General features: G+C 41.0%; 1 protein-coding gene across 1 annotated transcript in view; it reads left to right on the top strand.

Moving 5' to 3' along the window:
• The window catches only part of LOC145415366 (retinol dehydrogenase 13-like), a 252,244-nt gene that overhangs the window by 162,433 nt on the left and 63,193 nt on the right, over positions 1-26,618 (top strand). The window lies entirely within an intron of this gene.

Genomic DNA, 26,618 nt, shown 5'->3' with positions numbered 1-26,618 from the left:
TTCTTTTTACGGGGTGGGGCACTAACCCACCACCAACCCTTTTAGTCGCCTCGTACGACAAGCAGGGATACTGGGGGAGTATTCTTGAAACCCCCCTACCCCCAGGGAAAAAACCAGCGCTTGCAACTGCGTGAGTACAGCAGCTTACCAAGTGAGCTAAAGTTCTTTGTCATATGAAGTATCGTTAAAAATATCACTACAAATGGACTGGAATGTGTGAGCCATGTTGATGGAAATGCAGTCATTACTCTACAACCTAAAACATATTGAATTCTTCAAGTCACATGGAGCAAAATCTACATTAAAATGACACGTACAATTTACAAAGAAATCATTCGCCCACTGTAAATATCACTTGGCATATTATTTACCTTGTTTAACTTTTAAACCATATAGGACGGTTTAGTGTTGTAACACTATAAATATTATTAGTATTTATGCAGCACTGTAGTAACTTAGATGATAATCCTACTTAATCAAATAAAGCTATTACTTTTAAGAGAGATAATGTTATAGCTGTTGTTCAACGTAGGTTAACCTGAGTTTAATTGTCAGTGATGAGATTATTCCATTTTGTATGAAGTCAGTTAACTCGCAATGGATTCCTAGGTCATATAAATGCCTTGTAGTAGTAGTTGTTCTCTAGGTAGTCTGGCAGAACAGCCCCGAGTCCCTAAGGAAAGCCATGGCTGAGACTGGGCATTCTCACAGAGCTCTCAAGGAGTGTACAGTATGTTGTGTTATTGGCACAAGTGTTTGTGTTCAATGCAGTCTTCCAATATGTGCTTAATAGTGCAGTCATCCCTTAACATCCGCATTTTTTACATACCAGTACATGGTTTTAAATATCCGCGGGTGGATATAACATAAACAGTTTTAAATATCTGCAAGTGGATACAGTACTGCGGCTGGATTTACTAAAGCATTTTATCTCGTTGAACTCTGCTGACACTGTTCACTGCAAATGTAACATTATCCCAGGCACAGTTCATGGCTGTTTTAGTGATGGCATTATCCAGTGAATCAAATATAGCACTCTTTCTTTTGGTCACTCATTTATTTATGCCATTAATTCATCAAGGGAAAAGTTAGGATAGGCGGGGAGTATTTCTTTTCTTCCATGTAGGCTACCCTCGATGAGCTGGTCTAAACCAGTTTGCTTCCCCACCCCCCTCTCTGTCTCTGTCTGTCTGTCTGTCTCTCTCTCTCTCTCTCTCTCTCTCTCTCTCTCTCTCTCTCTCTCTCTCTCTCTCTCTCTCTCTCTCTCGTATCCCTCGATGAGCTGGTCTAAACCGGTTTACTGCTCTCCCCTCCCCTCTCTCTCTCGTAAGTAATATGGAGCAATACGCACCCAAATCACACTGAAATCATACGAGAGTGGATGAAAGTGTTATTTTATATTACGTTGTGAATTACTGTGATAAAATACAAGTGATTTAGTGATATTTTTGCGATAATCAGTGAAGCCATGATGCTAAGCACATTAGGTAGCAAACATTTTTGCAGTTGGAAACCGTGCAGCAATGCTATGAAATGACTCACGACATTATATCAAGAAGCTTTATAAAAGTAAGTGGTAATAAAAGTCATTGATGAAGTTTGATAAAGCTTGTAATGATTTTCCTCACATCGTCACTGTTTCAGAAGTGTAACGTAAACACTGGAATGTCGTAACAAATCATAGGAGGCTGGCTAGAAGTGTTTTATTTTTATTATTATTGCAATTACTGTGATGAGGTAACGTGGCTGTATGTAGAAAATCTTATGATTTTGTGGAAATTTTCACCTCCCTGGGCTATTTCTTGCGTCATACAGTCAAAACACACCTAATATTCTCTCCAATCATTCTCTGTGCTTGGAGTGCCTATGGACATGCAGTTTCTTGCAAATGATAGTAGAAAGATTGACATTTGTCTGACAAAAATTTTAGCTCTCAAGATTAACCCCTTAACTGCGGGGCATCACTTTCGTGACGCTTGGGAGCAAGGGATCATACCGCAGGTGTCAGTTTTGTGATTCTGTGTTATTTTGAATTTGCCCGGGCTTTCAAATGGTGGCTTGTATCATCTATCAGTACTGCTAATGTCCAACACTATTCAGCACTCCTAATCTCATCTGTACTCCCATCCATTGTTGACAATTTAGCCATTTCTCCCCGTTCTTGACTCCCCTTCCTACCTCCCTTCCATTACCCTATCCTCTCGCCTGCCCGGCCATGCCACGCTAAGTAAATCTTCCCTGGAATTTTTCACTGATTTCATCCATTGAAATAAGCTCTACGCCCTATTCTTATACCAAATAATATATACAAGAAAGAAATAAGGTAAGTGAGAGTGCCATACGCCTAGAATTGGCTAATTATCACCTGACAACACCTCACGTGCACTCGTTCGCTAATTTTCGCTGTTTATTTCCCCTTGAAATATGCTGTATAATCTATTTTCGTAATAAAAATATATATAAGAAAGGAAGGGAGAAGCCTAAGTGATATTTACATTCACCTGGAACTACCTAATTTATTATGTATTGTCTTGGTTTCCTGCCAATCATTTCATTGCTATATATTAGCAGGTCTCACAAGGCTGAAGTTGGCAGTATTGCACTCACCCTAGCCAGGCGGCAGGAGGTCACCATTATCAGTTCACTGTCGTCTTTCAAAGTGAAAGTACATCAGATTCGCTCCTGCTAACTTCCGCCGCTTTTTAGCCCCATGCAAAGGGCCCTGTGACCTTTACCCCCTGCTAAACCTCGTGTGGAAAGAGGTAAAGGCCTGACAATTGAAAGAGAGTGACTATGATCTTTCTGTTGAGTAAAACAGTGCAAGTGGAATTGTAAATAATGTGTAAACAGCAAGTGAAAGCAATGAATGTAAATATAAATGAACAGTGGAAAATAGTTTTATATGATATTTCTGTTGAGTAAAACAGTGCAAGTGGAATTGTAAATAATGTGTAAACAGCAAGTGAAAGCAATGAATGTAAATATAAATGAACAGTGGAAAATAGTTTTATAAGTTACTTCAAGTGACAGTGCATAACACATTGTAAATAAAATAGAAATGTAAATAATGTAAATAAAATAGAGAACGTAAATAGAAATGTATATGAGTAGTATTATAAGAATATGAGTATATATACTAGGAGTAATGAAAGTGAAAGTTTCACTCTAGCATGTATGAATACTATGAGTTATGAGAGTGAAGGTGAAAGTGACATTCACTCTCAATGCTAGTATACAGTACTCGTCAGAAGTATTCAGCGTTGTCCGCCAGGTGCACAATACTTATGGCCCAAAAAGAATCACCCATTTTGGGGGGTAAGAATTGAGCCACAAGTTTGAGCTCCGAGCATGACGTCACGGTAGCCTGAGGCCTTCCGACGCGCTGGTTGGTTCCCGCCTCAGTCGCCCACGGGCTGCCTGAGAGAGAGGAACTCCGCCGAGTGTCCCTCTCAAATTGCGCCATTTTTTACCGAGTGTCCCGCAGTGTTCTGGCCTTCACAACTTTGTTATGGCACCTACCCGTGAACTATCGAGTGAAATCATATCCCAGATCATTGCTCTAAAGGAGGCAGGCCACCAGACAAAAGAAATTAGTGAATTGGTTGGTGTGGCACGATCGACAGTGCGTCGTTGGTGTGCGCGGTTTCAGGAGGAAAACAGTGGTGCAGTTCCCACAAAGAAACCGAGGTCTGGTAGGCCTAGGAAAACTTCCCCAAGGTCTGTTAATGTTTTAAAACGTGCAGTGGAGTTTAATCCTCGTGTGAGTGCAAGGAAAATTAAGGAGAGCAACCCGGAAGTGTTTGGTGAGGTGTCAGTGAGAACAGTGTCTCGTAGGGTGCATGAGCTTGGTTACACAAGTCACAGGCCTGTGAAAAAGCCTCTTCTCACCAAGAGCCAGAGAATTCGTAGGCTTGCCTTTGCTAATAAATATCTAACCTGGGGTGAGGAGCAATGGTTGTCAGTGTTGTGGTCTGATGAGGCAACGTTTAGTGTTACCTGTAACAGAGGAGCACGTGTGTATCGACGCAAAGGTAGTGACCCACTTGACCCATGGTATGTTGAAAGCACAGTTAAACATCCTGATTCACTCATGGTATGGGGTTGTTTCTCAGGGAAGGGTTTGGGGAAGCTTGTTGTACTTCCCAAGAACCTCAGAGTGAATCAGGATGTTTACCTGGAGCTTCTGTGTGATCATTTACCAGACTCCTTCGAGCTAACAGGTGCACGAGTGTTTCAGCAGGACGGTGCACCTGCTCACAAGGCCAAATCGGTCACCAATTGGCTTCGTGACTGCGAGGTATCATTCATGACAGACTGGCCAGGAAATAGCCCAGACCTCAACCCCATTGAAAACCTCTGGTACCTCGTAAAGAAGAGTCTCCAAGGGAAAGACGTGAGCTCTCTGCCTAAGTTGGAAGCCGCCATTCGTGACTTTGGGACAAAATACCCCTCCAGCACCTTAGGAGCCTCGCCCTTTCACTTCCAAGACGTCTCAGGTCCGTGAAGAAACGTAAAGGCTACCCTACGAAGCACTAAAGGTAAATAAAATGCATTATTTATATGTTTTTTCAATGTTGAAAGGTTTGTTTCTCAGGAGGGACGCAGGGCGCTCTATACTTCTGACGAGCACTGTACAGGACGAGAAAGTGAATGCTACGTATTTTACTGAAAGATTTTGAATCCCTACAGTGACAATAAACTACTATTACTGAAGGAAACTTATGGATAAAGACTGTAGATATATATAAGTGTTATATAGTAATAGAAGTATAAACTGTGAGTGTTTTTATGAATAATAAATGACACCACCAGCAGCGAACGATCGGAAATGGGATGGTCATACGCCCTCTTAATTTTCATTGCTTTCACATAGTGTTTTTTTTTTTTGAGTATGGATTCCAAACTATTTGAGAATCATAGAATAGTGTTTCTAGTGATAACATCAGGCTGTGGTAATCATCTTACGAGTTGTCGGGAAGTGTAAAGTGGAGACTTCGTTACCCAACTTCAGAGGTCTCCACAAGTCCTGCGGTACTCGACAAAGGCTCAACAAACACCCCAGGAGAAAGCTGAAGGTATGTGCCATAAGCATATTTGATTTTAATATTCTGGGACTAATAACTGATTTTTGGGAAATATTTTTAGAGAGTCTGTCGGAGTGCGAATATGCCCGCGGGAGCCGCAAGTCAAAGCAAAACAAGCCCGCGGTTTAAGGGTTAACGATAAGTGGGTTAAAACTTGAGTTGAGAACACAATTTTTTTTCTTAATTCTCCATAATGCGCACAGTCAGTACATTGTCACCACAGCCGCTGCAGCCAAAGAGTTAAGGGGGGGTCCAGGTGTGTTTTTAAGGGGGGCAGCAGATCAGCTGACTGACCAAAACATTAAAGATGATGGAGGCTCCCTGGTCCAGCACTGATTGAAATTTATTTGAGGAAATTTGTAAGCTCAAGTGTCAACAAAACTCACATTTAACACATTAATAATCATTCTTATGCAGTATACAGTACGTGATGATGATAATGGGAGGCATTATACTTTGTCTTAGCTCAGAGATTGGTGCTTCGTCACTAACCTGTTCATAGCAGTTTTACCAACAAACCTATAAACTAGTCACAGTACCCAAAGAATCTTTAATGTTTTATTACTTAACACAATGAATTTGCTGAAGTTTAACCTCCTCATAAGTGAGGAAAAGTCCACAGTTGGAGCACTTGTAGTATGGAGCTGAAGTGGTCACCATCTTCTTTGTTTACAAACAGGAGCGCACCGACCGCCAGGAGAATTTGCCCGGGTGTTTCAAACCTTGCCGTGCTGCCGCGCCATAGATATTTTATGCATGTGTGTATGTGTGTGTGTGTTTTTTTGGTTCTGGCTTCTTGCCATGTCATAGAAAACCGTGGCATGGAAGTCCGTGCCATAGGCAACTTAACTATACAGTGCTCGTCAGAAGTATGGAGCGCCCTGCGTCCCTCCTAAGAAACAAACCTTTCAACATTGAAAAAACATATAAATAATGCATTTTATTTACCTTTAGTGCTTCGTAGGGTAGCCTTTACGTTTCTTCACGGACCTGAGACGTCTTGGAAGTGAAAGGGCGAGGCTCCTGCGGTGCTGGAGGGGTATTTTGTCCCAGGAGTCACGAATGGCGGCTTCCAGCTTAGGCAGAGAGCTCACGTCCTTCCTTCGGAGACTCTTCTTTATGAGGTACCAGAGGTTTTCAATTGGGTTGAGGTCTGGGCTATTTCCTGGCCAGTCTGTCATGAATGATGCTTCGCAGTCACGAAGCCAATTGGTGACTGATTTGGCCTTGTGAGCAGGTGCACCGTCCTGCTGAAACACTCGTGCACCTGTTGGCTCGAAGGAGTCTGGTAAATGATCACAGAGAAGCTCCAGGTAAACATCCTGATTCACTCTGAGGTTCTTGGGTAGTACAACAAGCTTCCCCAAACCTTTCCCTGAGAAACAACCCCATACCATGAGTGAATCAGGATGTTTAACTGTGCTTTCAACATACCGTGGGTCAAGTGGGTCACTACCTTTGCGTCGATACACACGTGCTCCTCTGTTACAGGTAACACTAAACGTTGCCTCATCAGACCACAACACTGACAACCATTGCTCCTCACCCCAGGATAGATATTTATTAGCAAAGGCAAGCCTACGAATTCTCTGGCTCTTGGTGAGAAGAGGCTTTTTCACAGGCCTGTGACTTGTGTAACCAAGCTCATGCACCCTACGAGACACTGTTCTCACTGACACCTCACCAAACACTTCCGGGTTGCTCTCCTTAATTTTCCTTGCACTCACACGAGGATTAAACTCCACTGCACGTTTTAAAACATTAACAGACCTTGGGGAAGTTTTTCTAGGCCTACCAGACCTCGGTTTCTTTGTGGGAACTTCACCACTGTTTCCCTCCCGAAACCGCGCACACCAACGACGCACTGTCGATGTGCCACACCAACCAATTCACTAATTTCCTTTGTCTGGTGGCCTGCCTCCTTTAGAGCAATGATCTGGGATATGATTTCACTCGATAGTTCATGGGTAGGTGCCATAACAAAGTTGTGAAGGCCAAAACACTGCGGGACGCTCGGTAAAAAATGGTGCACTTTGAGAGGGACACTCGGCGGAGTTCCTCTCTCTCAGGCAGCCCGTGGGCGACTGAGGCGGGAACCAACCAGCGCGTCGGAAGGCCTCAGGCTACCGTGACGTCATGCTCGGAGCTCAAACTTGTGGCTCAATTCTTACCCCCCAAAATGGGTGATTCTTTTTGGGCCATAAGTATTGCGCGCCCGGCGGATATATACAGGTTATCCGTTAATTCACGTGAACTTTTTTCACGCGATTTCGGTTATCCACGAACTTTTCGTACAATAATTAAAACAAAATTATAGTATTCAAATAAGTAATTTCAATATACAAGAGAAATAAATAAAATATAAAAAATGCCTACCTGCTGCCCGTGTGCACACATATATGTATGTGTGTGTGTGTATGTGTGTGTGGGAGCCTGGGAGGTCAGTGTACCACGCACCACACAGTCAGTTTGAATCTGACGGTTGAATCGTGTGTGACTCGAGATTGAGAATCGTTATTTGTGGCTCATTTTTCTGCCTTCCAGTGATTGCTTGCCTTGTCTGCCAACATGGGGCCTAAGCGTAGTGCTAGTGATGCATGTGGTAACACACCAAAGCGGGCTGGTAAAGTGGTGTCACTGACAAAGTTAAAGTGTTGGACAAACTTCAGGGAGGAATGTCGGCGACAATTCTCCGTCAGGACGATTCCCTGTCATTTATTTACATACCAGTTTATTTAGCAAGTTCAGTACACTATTTTTTTACTTATATGAGTTAATAAAATCCCCCTGAAAATTAGTTATTAAAGTGTTAATTAATCAATAATAAGTATATTAGTAGAATGACGGGGAATTGTCCATGTTTTACGGTGAATTGACTTAATGGTGAATTGTCTCAGAACCGTATGTTTGGGGTGAGTCAACTGTTTATACAATAAAGAAGGAGAACGTAGCATACGGGAGACAGTGAGGGCTAGTGCACTAGACTGTGCTAAAGTGTCTCCACCTACGCCTGTGAATTGTCTTGGAACCGCATGTTTGGGGTGAATGAGTCAACTGTTCATACAATAAAGAAGGCAGAATGTAGCATACGGGAGGCAGTGAGGACTAGTGCACCAGACTGCTGAAGTGTCTCCACCTACGCCTGTGCTTGTCAGGTTTCAGTTTTAAATTTCTTATATTTTTGTTGTTTTTAATACTTTATGCTAGTTTATAAGGTGTATGTAGTGCATAAACAGTATTATTCAGATGTAATATACATATAGACATGCTTAATTATGTGCACACAAGGGCAGAACATATACGCGAATTTACCACATATGTGAAGGGTCTGGGAAGCTAACCCTCGCATGAATTAATGGCTTACCTGTATATACAGGTAACTCGCACGGAACATGATCTCACGGAACGCGCTCGCAATTATACACGGTAAGGGCTGGGATACATATAAGACAACGTAAGATTAAAAAACCATTATGAAAACACAAATTAACGCAGGAGAGGCCTTTGAACGATCAAATCCTCGAACGTCACCGCAGCGCGCGGTTTGTTTTGATTACGTGACGATCTAGGCGGGAAATTATTCAGTGAGAGACATTCCCGAGTACAGTAGCACAGTATTTGTAAGTTAAATATTTACAGTACTGTACTGTTCTGGTAAGTTTATGTGCAACTTAAAGTACTATTAAATAACGTTAAAGCAAGAAATAAAGTCTTATAACCAGTTTACCTGATAGGCGTCAGAATATTGCCTTTTTATTTGTTCGTTTTTTCCACAGTGCTGTTCAGTATTTGTAAGTTAAATATTTACTGTTCTCGTATGTACTGTACTTGTAAGCACTTAAATAAAGTTAAATCATTAAATAACGCCTTGTAACCAGATAACCCGAATTATATGATTACCCATGATCGGCGTCGGAATATTGCCTTTTTTGTCTGTTCGTTAAACTCTTACTGTACAGCTTTTCTAGTGTACTGTATTTGTAAGTTAAATATTTACTGTTCTGGTATGTACTTGTAAGCAATTAAAGCATTAAATAAAGCCTTGTAACCAGTTAACCTGATTTATATGATTACCCATGATCGGCGTCGGAATATTGCCTTTTTTTTTTTTTTGTTCGTTAAAGACTTATAATAAGAGAAAAATACATTTTTGTCTTGGTATCTTTACCTATTTGCTCAGGTTTGCTGTAATGGTTTGCAACTTGTAGAAAACTGTGACAACTTTTGGGAAGTGAACGAAAATCTGGGACATGACCTTGACTTCACCCTCTCATGTAACATCTGTCAGACTGTCAGTTCACCACCGGCTATCGTGATGAGTGGGTGTACGATTTTTTCGCTCGTGGCCATGCCTAACCACACATAGTTACACCCATTATCTCGACCCAGACAGAAAATACAACCTTTTTCCTCCCTTGCAAAACACAAACAACCACCCTGTTTACGAGACAGTAATATATATTGCGAAAATAACAAGGTAAAATGATAAAGATGAACGTAAAATGATAGAGAAAGATGAACATGTTATGACGGAAGAAATACGTTTTCCCTGTCTGTAAAGGTATTTATTTCTGCTTTGTATCTGTATTCGTAATAATTAGACTTCTTGTTAGTTCTGAAACTGCATTACGATTCTATTTTTAGCCATTCTCGTGGTGTGGGAGCTGGAAGTTGTGACACAACTTCCTTATTGCTAATCGGACTGACCCTCCACTTTATTCTCCCGTGGCAGAGTCTAGCCTTGGAGGACGTGCAGTTTTCTCATTTAGGACTGAAAATTCAACTCTTTCGCTCCCTTTTCCAAGCATGGGCACAACGATAACGTAAAAAATAACTCGAAACTATCATAAACATATATAAAAAAGGTGAAAATGTATTCATAACATTTTTTTTTTTTTTTTCCAGCCATTCCTAATAGATTATGTACTGAAATCATTCGATATCACAGTACTGCATTTCTAAGTTAAATATGTACTGTTCTGGTATGTACTTGTAAGTTAAAGCACTGGTACCGTTAACCTGATTTATATAATTACCTATGATCTGCGTCGGAATGTTTCCTTGTGTTTACGTACAGTATTTGTGTGTTGAAGTTTTGCTCAGGAGTACTGTATTTTTGAGTTATAACATTAAATAAACCTTCTAACCACTTAAAGTGCTTTCTAGTGACAGATAACAGCAAAACAACACATTTGGGGGGTCTAGGGAGCAAAATACGGAGTAGTTTAAATATACGCGATTTCGCACCTAACACGGCACGGTAGGAACGAAACCCACGTGTTCCGTGCGAGTTACCTGTATATATATATATATATATATATATATATATATATATATACAGTACATCCCCACAGTACATGAGTTCCAAGTACACAATCCCCTTTGTATGTGAGGACTTTTTTGTGTGTGTGTGTGTGTGTGTGTGTGTAATTTTTATTTGTACGTGAATTGAACTCCTTGTAAGCGAGACGGGCAGCGAAGAGTGGCCCAAATCTGAGGTTACCCAGAGTACATGACATTGCCCACCCAAGAAGCGATAACGGGTAAAAGTGAGCAGCCATATTCTTGTTGGCTTAGTTAAGCCATATCCTTGTTGATTTATCTAGTAAAGCCATAATCTGGCTTACTTTATCTTGGGTGATATGTCTTAGATAGATTCCCTGTATAGTATAATACTTTGGTCTGAAAGGCATCTCAAGGGTTGCCCATGAAGGGGGGTACCGCCCATATGTAATTTTTCCCATAAGTTTATGTATTCACAGTACGCGAATTCCTAGTACGCGACGTCCCTGCCACCCATATAGGCATGTACTGTGGGGATGTACTGTGTATTATCATCATCAGCCATTACAAGTCCACTGCTGAACAAAGGCCTCCCCCAACCTTTTCCATGAATTCCCTGACTGAGCCAATCTTTTTCCACTTTTTCCCTGGAAATTTCTCTGTCTCATCTCTCCACCTCCTGTCTGGCCTTTTTCTGCAACGCTTGCAATCTCTTGGCATCCAGTCAATCAGCCTCTTGCTCCATTGGTTATCCCTAATTCTTGCTATATGGCCTGCCCACCTCCAGTTTTGTTCTTTTATAATTTCTATAATATCTTTGACTTTAGTCTGCTTTCTCACCCAGGTTGATCTTTTTCTGTCTCTTAAAGATATTCCCAGCATTGACCTTTCCATTGCTCTCTGAGAATAGATTAATTTATTTTCCATCAATTTTGTCAGTTTCCAGGTCTGACAACCATACGTCATAGCTGGAATTATACATTCGTTATATACCTTTCATTTCATACAAACTGGCAAGCTACTTTTCATAATGTCTATATGTTTATCAAAAGCTTTCCATCCAACAATAATGCGTCTTTTTATTTCACTGTCATCATCTTTCGTGAATTTGAGTATTTGCCCTAAGTAGTTGTACTCCTCAACTTCTTCAAGAATTTCTTTGCTTATTCTGATGACGCTCTTTGGTGTTTGTGGATTAAACATTAGTTTTACTCCGGTTCCTCTTTAGCCCTACTTTCAGACTTTCTCTGTTCAGATCATTTAACATTTCTTGCAGTGCCTCTGCTGTTTCTGAGATTAGGACAGTGTCATCTGCAAATCTTAAATGGTGTAGCTTTTCTCCATCAACAGTATGTTCACTCCTTTTTTTTTCCCAGTCTGGCTTTCTGAAAATACTTTCTAGGCATGCTGTTAACAATTTTGTTGAAATTGTATCTCCCTGACACATGCTCTTCTCAGTCTTAATACCGAGTCCCTATGGAACTTAACTGTAGCAGTTCCCTCTTTATATATGCATTCTAGCAGTTTTACAATGTTGTCATTCCTTGTTCTTGTGGTGAATTTATAATTGCTATGTGCTCCACAAAATTGAAAGCCTTTTCGTAATCAGCAAAACCTAAGCACAGTGGTTTATTATAATCTGTAGTTTTCTCAGTTAGCTGGTTCATTTGTGTGTAGATGATCAGTAGTTGAATATCCGCATTCGAATTCTGCCTGTTCACGAGGTTGGTTTTCCTCCAGATTTGTTGTTATTTAGTTCGTAAGGACTTTAGAGAAGAGTTTGTAAATGACTAAGCTAATGGGTCTGTTGTTACTAAGATCTTTTGAGTCATCTTTTTTGTAGAGTAAAACTAACTATTGCATTTCACTAAGGTTAGGAAATTTTCTTCTGTTTTATACATTGGATAAATAAGTGAGCAAGCCTGTTTTGTACTTCTACTCCTGCATGCAACAGTAAATCTGTTACTATTCCACATTCTCCCATAGCCTTCCGTCTTTTCATATTTTTAAGAAAAATATTTACTTCGTCTGATGTTACCTCAGGTACACTTAATGCCCGTAAATCGCGTGTTTATAAATCACGGATTCGTAAATCACGGCTAAGTGGTTGTCAGACTGCCGGCACCCTTAAATCGCTGTTAAGTCATGAAAATCACGGATCTAGGCACTGAAGTGGGCCTTTTCGAAGGAGAATCGTAAATCACGGCATTCATTTTTAAAATTGCGGCCCAACAACCAATCACCACCCGTCCCTGGTGGCAAGTGTGCATACTAATGCCGCCACGTTGTTGTTGTTCTTCCCACCAGTCCGCACACTACAGACCATCGCCGTGGAGTACGAGAGCTACCTGCCTTTTTTTGTGCACCTTCCCCCCCGCCTCCTACCTTCCATGGTCCCTCCCAAACCCCTGATGAAGTGCTCTAAGCAGTATGGCATCAAGAAGCAGCCGCCGTTGTTGTACAGTCAACGTTTGGAGCTCATTTGTCATGTTGAGAAGGGAGAGAAGTTTTCAAAGCTGGCGAAAGAGTTTGGGAAGAACAAGTGCTGAGAGGTTCTAAGTTCTTCCCAACACCACCCCACTCCATTCACGTAAGCAATATCATCATAGGATTAAGGTGAGATCCCTTAACATTGCTTATTTCTGTTAAATACATGACTGAATATTCCTAAATTTGTATGTTTGTGTTTGATGGTGCCTAGATAGGTGTAGGTAGGGTGCTGTGGGGGATGGTTGGCCAAAGTCCAGACCCAAATTCATTTTTCACATAAGAGTTATTATTTAAAAACCACGGAATTTGTAAAAAGTGGCAGTGGTCCAGACCCAAATTGCCGCGATTTACGAGGATTGAGTGTATTTCACTTGTGTCAGCTGAAAAGTTTGCTATTGGTACTACTGTCTTTAATGCATACAGTTCTTTGTTAAATTCTTCAACCCTCTTCACCATCTTATCTCTGCATTTAATGATTTCACCTTTTTTTTCTTTCAGTGATGTAATTTGTTGCTTTCCTAGTGCCATTTTACTTTAGGCCTGTTTCACACTTTATCCATTTTTATGGCTTCTTTTATCTGATCCATGTTTCTCATCCTTTTTTCTTCTCTTTGTCTCTTGTTGATAAGCTTATTTAATTCTGCTTGTTCTCTTTCATCTGTCTTTGTTTTTACCTTCATTTCCTTTCTTTTTTTTTAGTAAGCTCGAATGTCTTTTCTAAATATTTCTTGGATTTGGTTGTATTCGGTTTTCCTGCTACCTCCACTGATTCTCTTAGCACTTTTGTTAGTCTGTCATTCAGCTCATCAGTGTCACATTAAGCATTACTTATGGCCTGAAATCTGTTTTTTATTTCCAACTGAAAGGCTACTTTGTTTTCGTTTGCTTTTATTGGGCATATCTTTTTATCTTTAATCATCTTTCTTTCACTTCTGAAATTAAATCTGGCTGTGCAGCCCATGGTTCTGTGATCACTTCCTGTATTTACAGTAAAAGTCCCATTATTCGGCATCTATGGGACCGGGATGATGCCGAGATATTGGATTTACCGAATAATCAAAAACCTACCCACTTAGTACCTTAAATATATTGGTGAACACTCATAGCCACTTGTGGTATTACAACTGTTTGGAGAGAGTACTGTATACTGTACAATACTGCAATCAATACAGCACTATACCTGAATCTGAAATATATATATAAATTAGTGAACATATACAAGTGTAATGACACAGTAGGCATACAAGTCAGATAACACTTCCTGGATGGCCGAAATGATACGTAATATTACCTGCCAGCTCCGTACATCACTTGTATTGGTGAACTCATCACTACTTATATTATTACAAATATGTTTGGAGTGAGTGCTGTATACAGTACTTTTTCCAAACAAAATAAAATAGTCGGAAAATTGCATAAAATAAAGTGAAGGAATATGAATTGGTAAGGTCTTTTCTGATGAAAGTTAAATGTACATTTAGCACTCACTTTTGTTCGCTTTTTTTGTTTACATGTGAACGGGAGAGTATTGATGGAAACAGTAATGTATTCCATTAACCCCTTAATAACCTCCGGCATTGAACACCCATTACAGTAAAAAACTGTGAACAATTATGGGAAGGGAACGAAGGTCACTGGTATGTTTACACAACTCTATGATACGATTCCAAGCAGTCAGAGGGTCGGTTAATCTCAGATGTTTTCTACTATTTGGTAAATGCCCCGTAACTTTGTAACTTCTTCCGTGAATCATAGCATGTGTTTAGGAAGCTAAATAACACATTGTTAGGTGTGCCAGACAATTATCTTCTCATCTTTAAGAAAATGAAAGAAATTTAATCCCTCTCTGAGTACGTAGAGTAAGTTTCTTCCATTCTTCTGAAATCAATTTGTTTTTCTTAAAGATGTGAAGATAATTGTCTGGCTTACCTAGCAATGTGTTATTTAGCTTCCTAAACCCATGCTATGATTTGCTGTGAGTCATGGGAAAATTTATAAGGTTACGGGGCATTTACCAAATGGGCGAAAACATCTGAGATTAACCGACTGCCTGACTGCTTGGAATCGTAGCGTAGAGTCGTGTAAACATACCAGTGACCTTCGTTCCCTTCCCATAATTGTTCAATTTTCTTTATAACTCACACTAACTTGACATCACTGACATCGGTACTGTAAAGGGTTGTTCAGTGCCGAAGGTTATTAAGGGGTTAATGGGGTATATTACTATTTGCATCAATACTCTCTCTTTCACATTAAACACAAAAACAAACAAAGGAATGAGCGCTAAATGTACGTTTAACTTTCGTAAGAGAGACCTTAGCAATTCATATTCCTCCAGTTTATTTTTAAGTATTTTTCTGACTTTAGGTTAGGTTAGGTAAGGTATGGTTAAATTATTAGGTACAGTTAAACTCGGTTAGATTAGGTGTACTTAAACAGGGCAGTCCCTTCCACCATTATGCTGAAGAATAAAAATACTAGAGCTGTCACAGCCGTAGAGCTAAAAACAACGGGGAAACTGATTTAACAAGCACCATTTATTTATGGGTAATGCATTACAGTATCAGTGGTTCATGGGCTACGCAATTACCAGTAAATGTCACTTTCAGGAAGGTGTCAAGAATGAACGAATTTCAAGAAATAGCAAGGGGGCTTGGAACGTAACCCTCGCCAATTTGGAGGGGGTAGTTACTGTACTGTATGATACTATCCAATATTGTAATCAATACAATACTATACCTGAGTCTGAAAAAAAATAGAAATTAGTGAACATACAAAAGTGTAATGAAACATTAGGCCTACAAGTCAAGTCACAGATAACACTTCCTGGACTGCTGAGATGATTCCGGACATCTGCCGAACAATCAAAGATTTTCGTAAATGGGACTATTTCTCAAAACTGCCGAAATGTCGGATCTACCAAATAATCAGCTGCCGAATAATGGGACTTTTACTGTACGTGTACTTTGTTGACAGCTGTGACATTTTTGATCGTGTTATTGTCTGCAATAATGAAGTCAATTTCATTCTTTGTTTCTCCATTTGGGCTTCTCCAGGTCCACTTTCTCCCTGTTCTTTTGTGAAAGAATGTGTTCATTATTCTCATGTTAAACATTTCAGCAAAATTTACCACCATTTCTCCTCTTTCATTCCTTTCTCCCACTCCAAATTTTCCCATACATGCTTCTCCATTTTTCGACTTCCCAACTTTTGCATTGAAGTATCCCAGATTCCTGTTTTTTTTTTTTTTTTTTTTTTTTTTTTTTTTTTTGCCTATCGACCATTGAGGCCGAAGCCTCTGGTCATTAAGGCAAATATATATATATATGTATATATATTGACACATATATACATATATATACAAACATATATATATACATACATACATACATACACACATCCATGCATATGAACATACACACTTTCATGCACACGTACATATATATATAATAATTTTTATTTTATTATTTTTTTGTAGTTTTATTTTTATTATTTTTATTTATTTTTTATATTTTAAACCTTATATTACTTATAAACAAAATACCTAATTTAAAGACCCTAAAACTAACCACCTAACAGACAAATCGCTAACCTATACTAAATCCTAAGAGACAAATAACTAGGCCTACACTAATATTCAAAAAGCCTCGACCAAGAGAACACCATCGACTGCAGATATGTAATGCCTTTCTACATGACATACCTGCACTCATCACCTGATGACTGTCAGTCGAGGCACAACCTAATATAGGGGACATCAATATATGAAAGGGAACCAGACGAGTCAGGAACATTTCCATATACGTCAGCTGTCGTCCCTAATTACAAATAACTTAAGGAAGATAATATAATGTATTAACATAATTTATACAAAAATTGAAGAACCTCGCCCAGCAGACTACCATCGACTGCAAGTGCCCAATACCTTCCTATATTGAACACTTGCACTCATAAGCTGTTGACTGTCAGGCAAGGAACTTGGCTTAATGTAGGGGACATCTATATTAGAAATAGATCGGTGGGAGGAGGAACTATTTAAAATATGTCAACTGTCAACCCTAATTAATATTACAATATATACATATTTACTGTTCATAAAAACCATAACCACACAGTAAAAAAGTCACATCACTCTGATCAGTCCGGTCTCTCTCAAGAAAGCCATCAATTTATCAGTCATAACAAGGTCCCCATCACCCAGGATGGTGGAAAGGGTGAAGGGGGACGTCTACTGCGCCGCAGTAATTCATAAGTGAAGCGCGTTCACGAATAAATCGCCGACAGCGCAGGATGATATGACTGATAGATAACACCGCATTACAGATGTCACAGTGCGGTGGGAAGCGTCTTTCCAAATATGGTTTTATGTGGGTTAAAACGGTGGCATTCAGCCGTAGCCGTGCCAACACTTTTTCTTCTAGGCGACTGGGACGGTTGGCAGTGTCCCAGTCGCCCAGGTACGGCTTACAAGTTGGAATATTTACTCTGGTCCACTGACCTTGCCACAGAAGATTTATTGATTTCTTTCCGAGAGATAGACTCGACCGTAGATCATGAGGAACGTCCCAGGTCTCCTCGAGCTCCACAGCCGACTTTGCAAGTAAGTCAGCCTGCTCATTGCCGTAGATACGACAATGACCAGGCACCCAGATCAGCGTGAATGACTTGTTGCATGAATGCAACTTATTAACGATGCGGCCCTGGATCTCATGAGAGTCCGTAGTGCAAGATGCAATTGCCTGAAGGGCTGATTTTGAATCTGAAAATATGACAAATGAGTCTAGAATTGAGAGCATAGTCTATGGCTTTGTCAATAGCAAAAAGTTCTGAAGTAAACACAGATGCATGAGTCGGCAACCGATACCTGAGGGCACATTCAGTCGACCACACACTTGCACCCACACATTCACTCGACTTGGAGCCGTCGGTGTACAATTGATGGGACCCCAAGTGACGAACAATGATGTTACGAAACAAGTGGTGGACCTCCGCCTCCGGCGCCTTGGCCTTTGGTGCTGGGAGCCACGTAACATCGACTGTAAAGCCGGGTGGCTCCCAAGGCGCTATATTTTTAAGCACCAACTTGTCACAGTCACTGGGGTCCACATCAAGCTCCTGAGTCAGTAAGTGGAGGCGAGCGGCAAGTGGCCGACGCACCCCCTGCAGAAGGTGGTGGTATTGACGCAGGAGGGTACAGGCCACATTGCCGATATTACTATTTCTTAATGTCCTTATGCCGTAGGACAAGGCCAGGTGGTCACGGCGAATACGGAGGGGAGGCACATTCGCCTCCACTTCCATACGAGCCACACGGGTACACCGTACAGCTCCAAGACACATTCGCAAGCATTTATTCTGTAACACATCCAATCCTTTCAGCGTGGCATCAGATGCCGAGCCATACACCTGTGCGCCATAGTCTAGCTTCGATCGAATAAGGGACTTATACACCATTAATAAAGATTTTCTGTCGGCACCCCAGGTAGTACCCGCTAGGTACTTGAGGACATTTAACGGTTTATCACAACGAGCAAGCAAAGTATTAACGTGAAGTTTAAAATTCATTCTACGATCAAAATGTATTCCTAAAAATTTAACAGAATTTTGAAAAGGTACCGCCTGATTATCCAAAGTTAAGCACAAATTAGGTACGTTACGATTAGTGAAAACTATAGCGGCACACTTACGTACGGAAAACTTAAATCCCCACTGCAAGGCCCATTGGTGGACGGAGTCAAGGGCTGCTTGAATCCGCCCAGCCGAAAATTGTGCATTACGGGAAGAGTGCCATATTGCACAATCGTCAGCATAGAGTGAGTATTTAAGATTCCTCGGGATGGGAGCTGATGACAGAATATCATTGATCATAATACTAAATAAGGTAGGACTAAGCACACTTCCCTGCGGCACCCCGTTTTCCTGGATAAATATATCCGATGTTACGTTACGGGGCAATTTGACAGAGAAAGTTCTGTCCCTTAAGAAATTTGAAATAAAAACAGGCAAATTTCCTCTTAAACCATAAGCATAGAGCTTCATTAGTATACCGTGTCGCCAGGTCATGTCATAGCCTTTATGGATGTCCAAGAACACCCCTATCATGAATTCTTTATTGGCAAATGCCTCTGCAATACAATGCTCCAAATTCATTAAATGATCTAGTGAACTTCTGTATTTACGGAAGCCACATTGTTGATCATTTAACAAATTCTTCGACTCTAAAACAAAAAGAAGCCTATTGTTAACCATACGTTCCATGACCTTACATAGACAAAGAAGTCAACACAATAGGACGAAATGAAGTGGGATTCATAAGACGACCAGCCTCTTTGGGTATCGGTATGACGTGCGCAAAGTGCCATGAGTTTGGGAACGTTCGAGACGCCCAAATCTCATTGTACAATGCTACCATCTTAATCAGGTTGTCCTGATTAAGATGCTGGATCATACAAATGCGTGATGGTGTCTGGTCCAGGGCTGGTGTCTTTACAGGATTTAAGGGCAAGGAGCAGTTCATCTAGCGTAAACTCTTGGTTGTACGGGAGTTTACGTCTTCTGTGGCAAAGTCTAATATCTGTAGCTCAGCCGTGCGTTTATGATGTTGGAAACGCGGGTCATAATTGGCTGAGCTACTTACATGAGAAAAACTCCTGGCGAGGATGTTAGCAACGTCCACGGGCTCGTCATAGATGTTATTATTTACTTGCAAGGTGGTAATGGGGAAATATGGGCCTTTATTATTTAATATTCTTATGGTGGACCAGACTTTACGTAATGGTGTTGTACGAGTCACCGTGGACACAAAGGACCGCCAGGAGTCACGTTTGGCCCTTCTTATTATTCTCCTTGCCTCAGCCCGTGCTTGTTTGTATGCAATAAAATTTTTCTCAGTGGGCTGACTATCAAAAATCCTGTATCTCCTATTGCGTTTTCTTAATGCCTGTCGGCAATCCGGCGTCCACCAATGTGCTCTATGCTTCGCATGAACTGTAGAAGTCTTGGGAATAGCAGCCTCAGCTGCGTGTAATATGGATTGGGTTATATTTTCGACCTTAACATCTATGGTCTCCCCAGATATATCTAAATTGGCGATCCTTGAGAAGGATCCCCAATCTGCTTTCTTATAGTTAAATTTTGGAGGTGGAGGGTCCGAAATGATGTCGCGTGTATAAGAAAGACAGATGGGTAAATGATCACTTCCCAAGGAGTCGTCGTAAGGGTCCCATGAGAGATCTTGATGTATACCAGGGGAGGCCAAAGATAAGTCAATGGCCGAAAAGTTACCAGTACGATCATCTACACGAGTCGCTCTACCATCGTTCAGAAGACAGAGGTTGGACTGTAGTATTAGGGTCGGCTACTTGCTCCCCACGACCATCGATCCTCAAGCTACCCCATTGATAGTGATGGCGTTAAAATCGCCCAACACTAACTTATTTCCAGGCAGGTGTTCCACTAGTGAATTTAAAGCATCACTATCAATGGGGCCATGTGGAGGACAGTACAGAGAGCAAATAGACAGATACGTGTTATTAAATTTTACTCTGCACGCGACCGCTTCAGAGTAGAATTTAGAATCACTTCCGTTTGTGGGTGTGATTTGTGTGTGTAAATGGCAACTCCGTGACCTTCATATCTTCTATACGAGTAGTAGTGTTTGAACTGTGGAGGATCAGGACGATCCTCTAGCGCGTCTCCTGTAAACAAACAACGTCTGGCCTGTGTATAGAAAGCAAGATTGCTATATTGTGTAACTTATTCCCAATACCTCTACAATTCCACTGTAGTATAGTGAATGCGGCGGTTTAAGATTTTCGTTGGGGGCCAGTGTGCTTTGTCTTTTTTTCGCCCGCCATGGCAGCGGCGACTACCGGGGGACCTATCCCGGTGCTTGTTAATGGAAACCTCCATATTATCATCAATAACTAGGTTCCCAGCCTCCCCCGAGGAAGAGCTAACCTTTCTCTCCCTCGCTGGAGTAGGAACCGGAAGGACATGAGGACGTGACTGTTTCGTGAGGGTGGTCATGTTATTCTTAGTAGGCTTGTCAGGCTTCGTTTTAGGCCGTACTGATGAAGAGGCAGCAGCAGCCTGAGAGTAAGTTGAAGCTTTAGGGATGTCAGTGAGAGAGTTGGAACGGACAGGAGGTCGAGATGGAGATGTACTGTGAGCGGCAGGAGGGAGAAAGACAGGGTCAGTCTGGGTCTCTACAGAGCACATCACAGGGACGGGACATTACCGCCGAAGCATAGGACCTATTCGGCGTGGGAGTTGCATGCAACTCCTTCACCTTTCCTAGCTTCGTAATAGGAAATGCCCTCAGTTGCCTTCACTGTGCAGACTTCCTTCTCCTCCTTCCACTTGGGACAATCCCTAGAGGAAGTGGAGTGACGCCCTTGCAGTGAAAGCAACAGACCGTCTCAGATGTACAATGTTCCGCATCATGACCCTGTCTTGCACACTTGCCACACACTGGCTGGGAAGCCCGACAAGTCTTCGAACCATGCCCATACAACTGGCATTTCAAACAACGGAAAGGGTTAGGGATGTATGGTCGAACGTGAATGATTTCATAACCAACTTTGACTTGACTAGGTAGAGAAATTTTGGCAAATGTCAAGATAATAGTTGCTGTCTTAGTCATTATGCCTTCCGAATAACGAGTTATGAATTTAGCTTCAATTACATCTTGCTGCGCCAATTCTTGTACGATTTCGTCCTCGCTCATCACCATGAGATCCCTGCAAGTGACAACACCCTTGCAAGAATTCATGGAGACTGGGATTTTGGCTTCGACATCGTAACAGTGGAATTTACGCAGTTTCAGCAAATCTCTCACTTGTGACGAGTTAACAGTTTTTACCAGGAGATCTCCGTTAGCAAGTTTTTTCACTTGTTCGACTTCTCCTGCACAGTGGTCAATCACCTTCTTGATAAGGAAGGGATTGAGACTGGACAGGGGAGTCGAACCTAGAGCATGGATAATGACGAACGTGGCATTGTCAACAGGAACGTCAAGTGGGGCACGAGTTTGGCGTCCGTCAGTCTGGGGGTGGTCAGTCCGGTCGTTACATTCGTCAGGACCACCTCCCCCCCTGCAGATTCCTGGTGCACAGGAAACCATTTGGCTTGTCACTCAGTGTAGAGTCACCCACAGGCAGAAGGAAGAACAATGAAGGAAAGAAAGACAGAAGAGGGAGTGTAAAGTCACCCGTAGGCAGAAGGACAAGGAAAGAATGAAGGAAAGACAGAAGAGGATGGAGGAGAGGAAAGGGCAGACATATATACAGTAATCACTCTAATATCCGGACGCCCAATATCCGAACATCCCCACTATCTGGACATGAGAATGTTTCATACTGTACTTTTTTCCATACTATACTTACCTCATTTCACTCTTTAATGTCCTTTATTGGTGTGAATAGGGTGTTAGGAGCTATGCATGTGCAGTAGGAAGGTGTTTTTCTTTAGTTAGGCTAGGTTAGGGTCCATAAGTACCAGTCCAGGAGCCAGTCACCAGAATGTTTATTATTGTATGAACCTACTTCTAAACCCTCATTTTATGTTTCTTTTGCATTTATTTCAGTCATTTATGTGCCTTATTGGTGTGATTTGGTTCTTAAATAGGTGCTATGCATGTCCAGAGGGAGTTGTATTGGTGTTTCTCTGAGTTAGGGTCCATAAGTACAAGTCCATAAGCTGGGGCCCAATATCCGGACAGAACCAATATCCGGACCTACCTATGGCTCTATTACGTCGGATATTGGAGTGATTACTGTATATATATATATATATATATATATATATATATATATATATATATATATATATATATATATATATATATATATATATATATATATATGTATATACAGAGTAGAAGTCCGATTTTTTGGCATCTATGGGACCAGACAAGTGCCGAAAAATCAAAATTGCCGAATTATCATAAACCCTACCCACTCAGTACCTTATATGTTTCGGTGAACACTATCATCACTACTCATATCATTACAGATGTGTTTGGAGAGAGTACTGTATACTGTTTGATACTGTACAATACTGTAATGAGTACAGAACTATACATGAATATGAAAAATAAAGAAATTAGTGAACATACTGTATATAAATGTAATGGTACAGTAGGCCTACAAGTTCACATGCACTTACCTAAACTTATAGTAGGTTCCTTATTTACATATGTACAATAGAAGGGGTTGATTGGAGTCTGCTAGTGCTGGAAGAAGTCCCCAGCAGTAGAGGGGACGAAAAAAATTGGAAAATCTGCCGAACGATCAGAGATTTTCATAAATGGGACTGTTTCTCAAAACTGCTGAAATGTCAGATTTGCCGGGGAATTGGATGCCGAAGAATTGGACTTTTACTGTATATATATATATACACTCTCTCTCTCTCTCTCTCTCTCTCTCTCTCTCTCCTTCTATATATATATATATTATTACGGAACAGAGAAAACTGTCCCGCAAAGTTCCAGGTTCAAAACAAAAGAGTTAGGTAAAATTACAAGTTAAAGTTTAATGCTCAAACTAACAACTAAACATTCAAGACTCATAAGGATAATGTAATGGCAAAAACAGGTTAAATATATGGTTAACTGCAATAGCCTCTATTAACACGAAATTAGCAAGAGTAAATTTATCTAAGTCAGCCCTGATAAAATGAGAAAACCGGATAATGCTCAGTTAATGCAAGATATATTATTACAGATACAAAATATTATTACTACTGGCTGACAGCAAAAACCTTACATTAATCACAAAAACCTCACTAGGCCAACGAATTAACACCTTATGCTATACAGTACAAGAAAAAATGTAATAACACTTATACTCAAATTGCACAGCTGCTAGATGGTTGGAGACTTCCTGAGCACTCACAATAATAATAACAACTGTACAGGGGAGGACAGAGATGTGAACAAAATGAAGAGTAGATCTAGGTGGCAATTAATGCAGAGACTGAGCTCATTATATAGGGGCCGGCAGAGCTTGATACAACTTGTAAGAAGGACCCGCAAATGAAGCCATAGGGGACAAAGAGTTGACAATCCTGCTCTGAACAACAGAAAGAACGACTTACTCTACTATAAGGGAGGAGGGGGGGAGTGAGGTAGAACACGCACTATGGAAGCCACGAGACGAATCGTGATCAAACATGCAGCATACTGTACGTTAGAATTATACAAAGAATGATGAAATCATAGGCTATGTAACACCTCCCCACAAAGAAAAAGAAATTTATGAAGGAAATTTCTTATAACTCTAAAACAATCTGTCTAAAGTCTAGATAAGCAATCTGCAATAACATTTTCTTTCCCCTTGATATGTTGTATGTCTAATGAATACTCCTGAAGAAGTAGACTCCATCTTGTCAATCTCTGATTTTTATCTTTAAACTTACTAAGGAATTTCAGTGGGTTATGATCGGTATAAATGACTATGGGGTCAAAACCAGAACACAAATAAAATGAAAAATGCTGTAAACCCAAAATCAAGGCCAAAAGCTCTTTCTCAATAGTTGAGTAGTTCTTTTGAGGTGGAGTGAACTTCTTACTGTAATAAGATACAGGGTGTTCAATACCCTGATCATCCTCTTGCAGCAAAACAGCCCCAGCTCCTGTATCACTTGCGTCAACAGCCATCTTAAAAGGCTTAGCAACCTTTATATGAATACATATTTATTTCACTAAAGGTAATTCTGTTTGTGGTGGTAGTTGGGATGTTGATGATATTGCCGGAGATGAAGGTGGTAGGTCAGGGGTCTTGTTATGCTGTCTTCAGCTGCTGATGTCCCCATTGCACTCCTGCTGGGTCCTTGGCAGGTGTGGTAGTTGTTGTTGTGGTTGTGGTGGGTGGAGGTTGGAGGTCCGTCAGCGTTGTGCTACTTCAGCTGTCAGATCACCATTCACTTGCAGGTCAACACTTTCCTTCTTCTTTCATACTCTTCTTTTTTACTTCTGTTTCTTACTTCTTTTTCTTCTTCTTTATCTTTTTTTTCTTGTGATTAACATGGAGAACTCGTTACTTATGGAAGTTGTAATTGATCATTGAGTTGTCAATCATAGATACTTTGTTGTAGTTCTTTGTTACTGCTTCTTAACCTCTGTAATCTTCATTCTTCTTTACAGCTGCCACCAGTGTTGATAGGCAGATAGGGAGGTAGGTAGGTATCTAATTGGTAAGTGCTACCAGTGTTGATAATGTGGATATTGTAGAGAATCGTCGCCACCAATGTCAGGTATTGTAGAGGATCATGGTTTACTGCTGCTGCCAATGTAAAACTGTGAGGCTTGATAGCGCGGATATTGTATGTTTTTAAGGCAGGTTTCTTCTCTGTCTTGCTGCTCCCTCTGTCTATCTTCTATCATAAGTGAGGTAAGGTAGAGACACTTGGAGGTTAAGGAGTTTTATTGTGACATGTGTAATATCGTTTGTGTGATGGACAAAGTGAGGTGACCAGAATTGTCAGAGAGACAGCTAATCCTACTCTTCCCAGTCTCCTACTTCTGTACTCCATCTACTTCTCTAATGCCTCCCAATTTCCTACTGACTCCCTACACCTGATTTCTGGGTATATTACTGCCTGGCTTCCAGCCTGGTTGATGTGTGTGCATATGTGTGTGTGTGTATAACATATGGCACATTTCCGACAAATGAGCTAATCGTGTGTTGACATACATCGTACATTCTTGGTCATTTAAGGCCAGGGGATGTTTTGTGATTCACTTCTTGATGCACCAGACATTACATATTGTGCTATTGTTACATATTTTGCAATGATTATATAATACCTATAATTATTACATATTGTGCTGTTAATGCGTATAATTTGTCCATTTGCTACTAGTCTCTTTGTGGTAGGTGGGGACGCTGACAATGCGCTCACTCGATGTAGTACTGCTCTTAGGTGTCTGCCCTTTCCTCTCCTCCATCCTTCATTCCTTCCATCCTCTTGTGTCTTTCCTTCCTTCATTCTTTCCTCCTACGGGTGACTTCACACTCCCTCTCCTGTCTTTCTTTCCTTCATTCTTTCCTCTTCCTTCTGCCTGTAGGTGAGTCTACACTGAGTGACAAGCCAAATGGTTTCCTGTACACCAGGAAACCATTTGCTATGCTGGGTGGTAACCATATAACCAAATTTTGGCACCTGGTGGTTTAGTGGGTAATAACAGGGCTCCAATCGGATTGAGCCGTTGAAGTTTTATATCCAAGGGGTGGTTGGAGTTTATTGCTCTCGTAATGCCACTTAGGGATGAGTGAGGCTTGTCACTCTCATCTTAAATGTCAGGACCAAGTTGCTTAGCCCTGGGCTTTTACACTATTCATGGGGCAATATAGGATTGGATGATGGATGGATGGATAGTACCAGTCTTTCATCAACCATTCTGTTCATAAGACCATAACACTTAAACACACCGTGGGATACCCTTTCCGTTATACTACATCTGCACACACACATCTTTCTTGAAAGCCATTTCTAGATTTGTCAAAAAATCTCACTCAACTGACATTAGACTCTTCACCTCCAGCATTTCCATTCTTCTTCATTTCTTAGCATTTAAGACCAGTGCCTGGCATGCATACAACACTGCAGGCATCACTGTGCCTTCATACATATTCTTCATCTGAATAGACACTTCTCGATGTGCCAGATGTGTTTGTCCATCTCCTATCCCATGAATACTTCATTTCCCTGAGTTCCATCTACTGCTGTGTAGCCTCCACAATATTGTCCTAATTGCTA

Source organism: Coenobita brevimanus, chromosome 102, assembly GCF_032717465.1.
Source record: "Coenobita brevimanus isolate Jiangsu-jjx chromosome 102, ASM3271746v2, whole genome shotgun sequence".
Classification (NCBI taxonomy): domain Eukaryota; kingdom Metazoa; phylum Arthropoda; class Malacostraca; order Decapoda; family Coenobitidae; genus Coenobita; species Coenobita brevimanus.
This window is presented reverse-complemented; position numbering and strand designations above follow the sequence as displayed.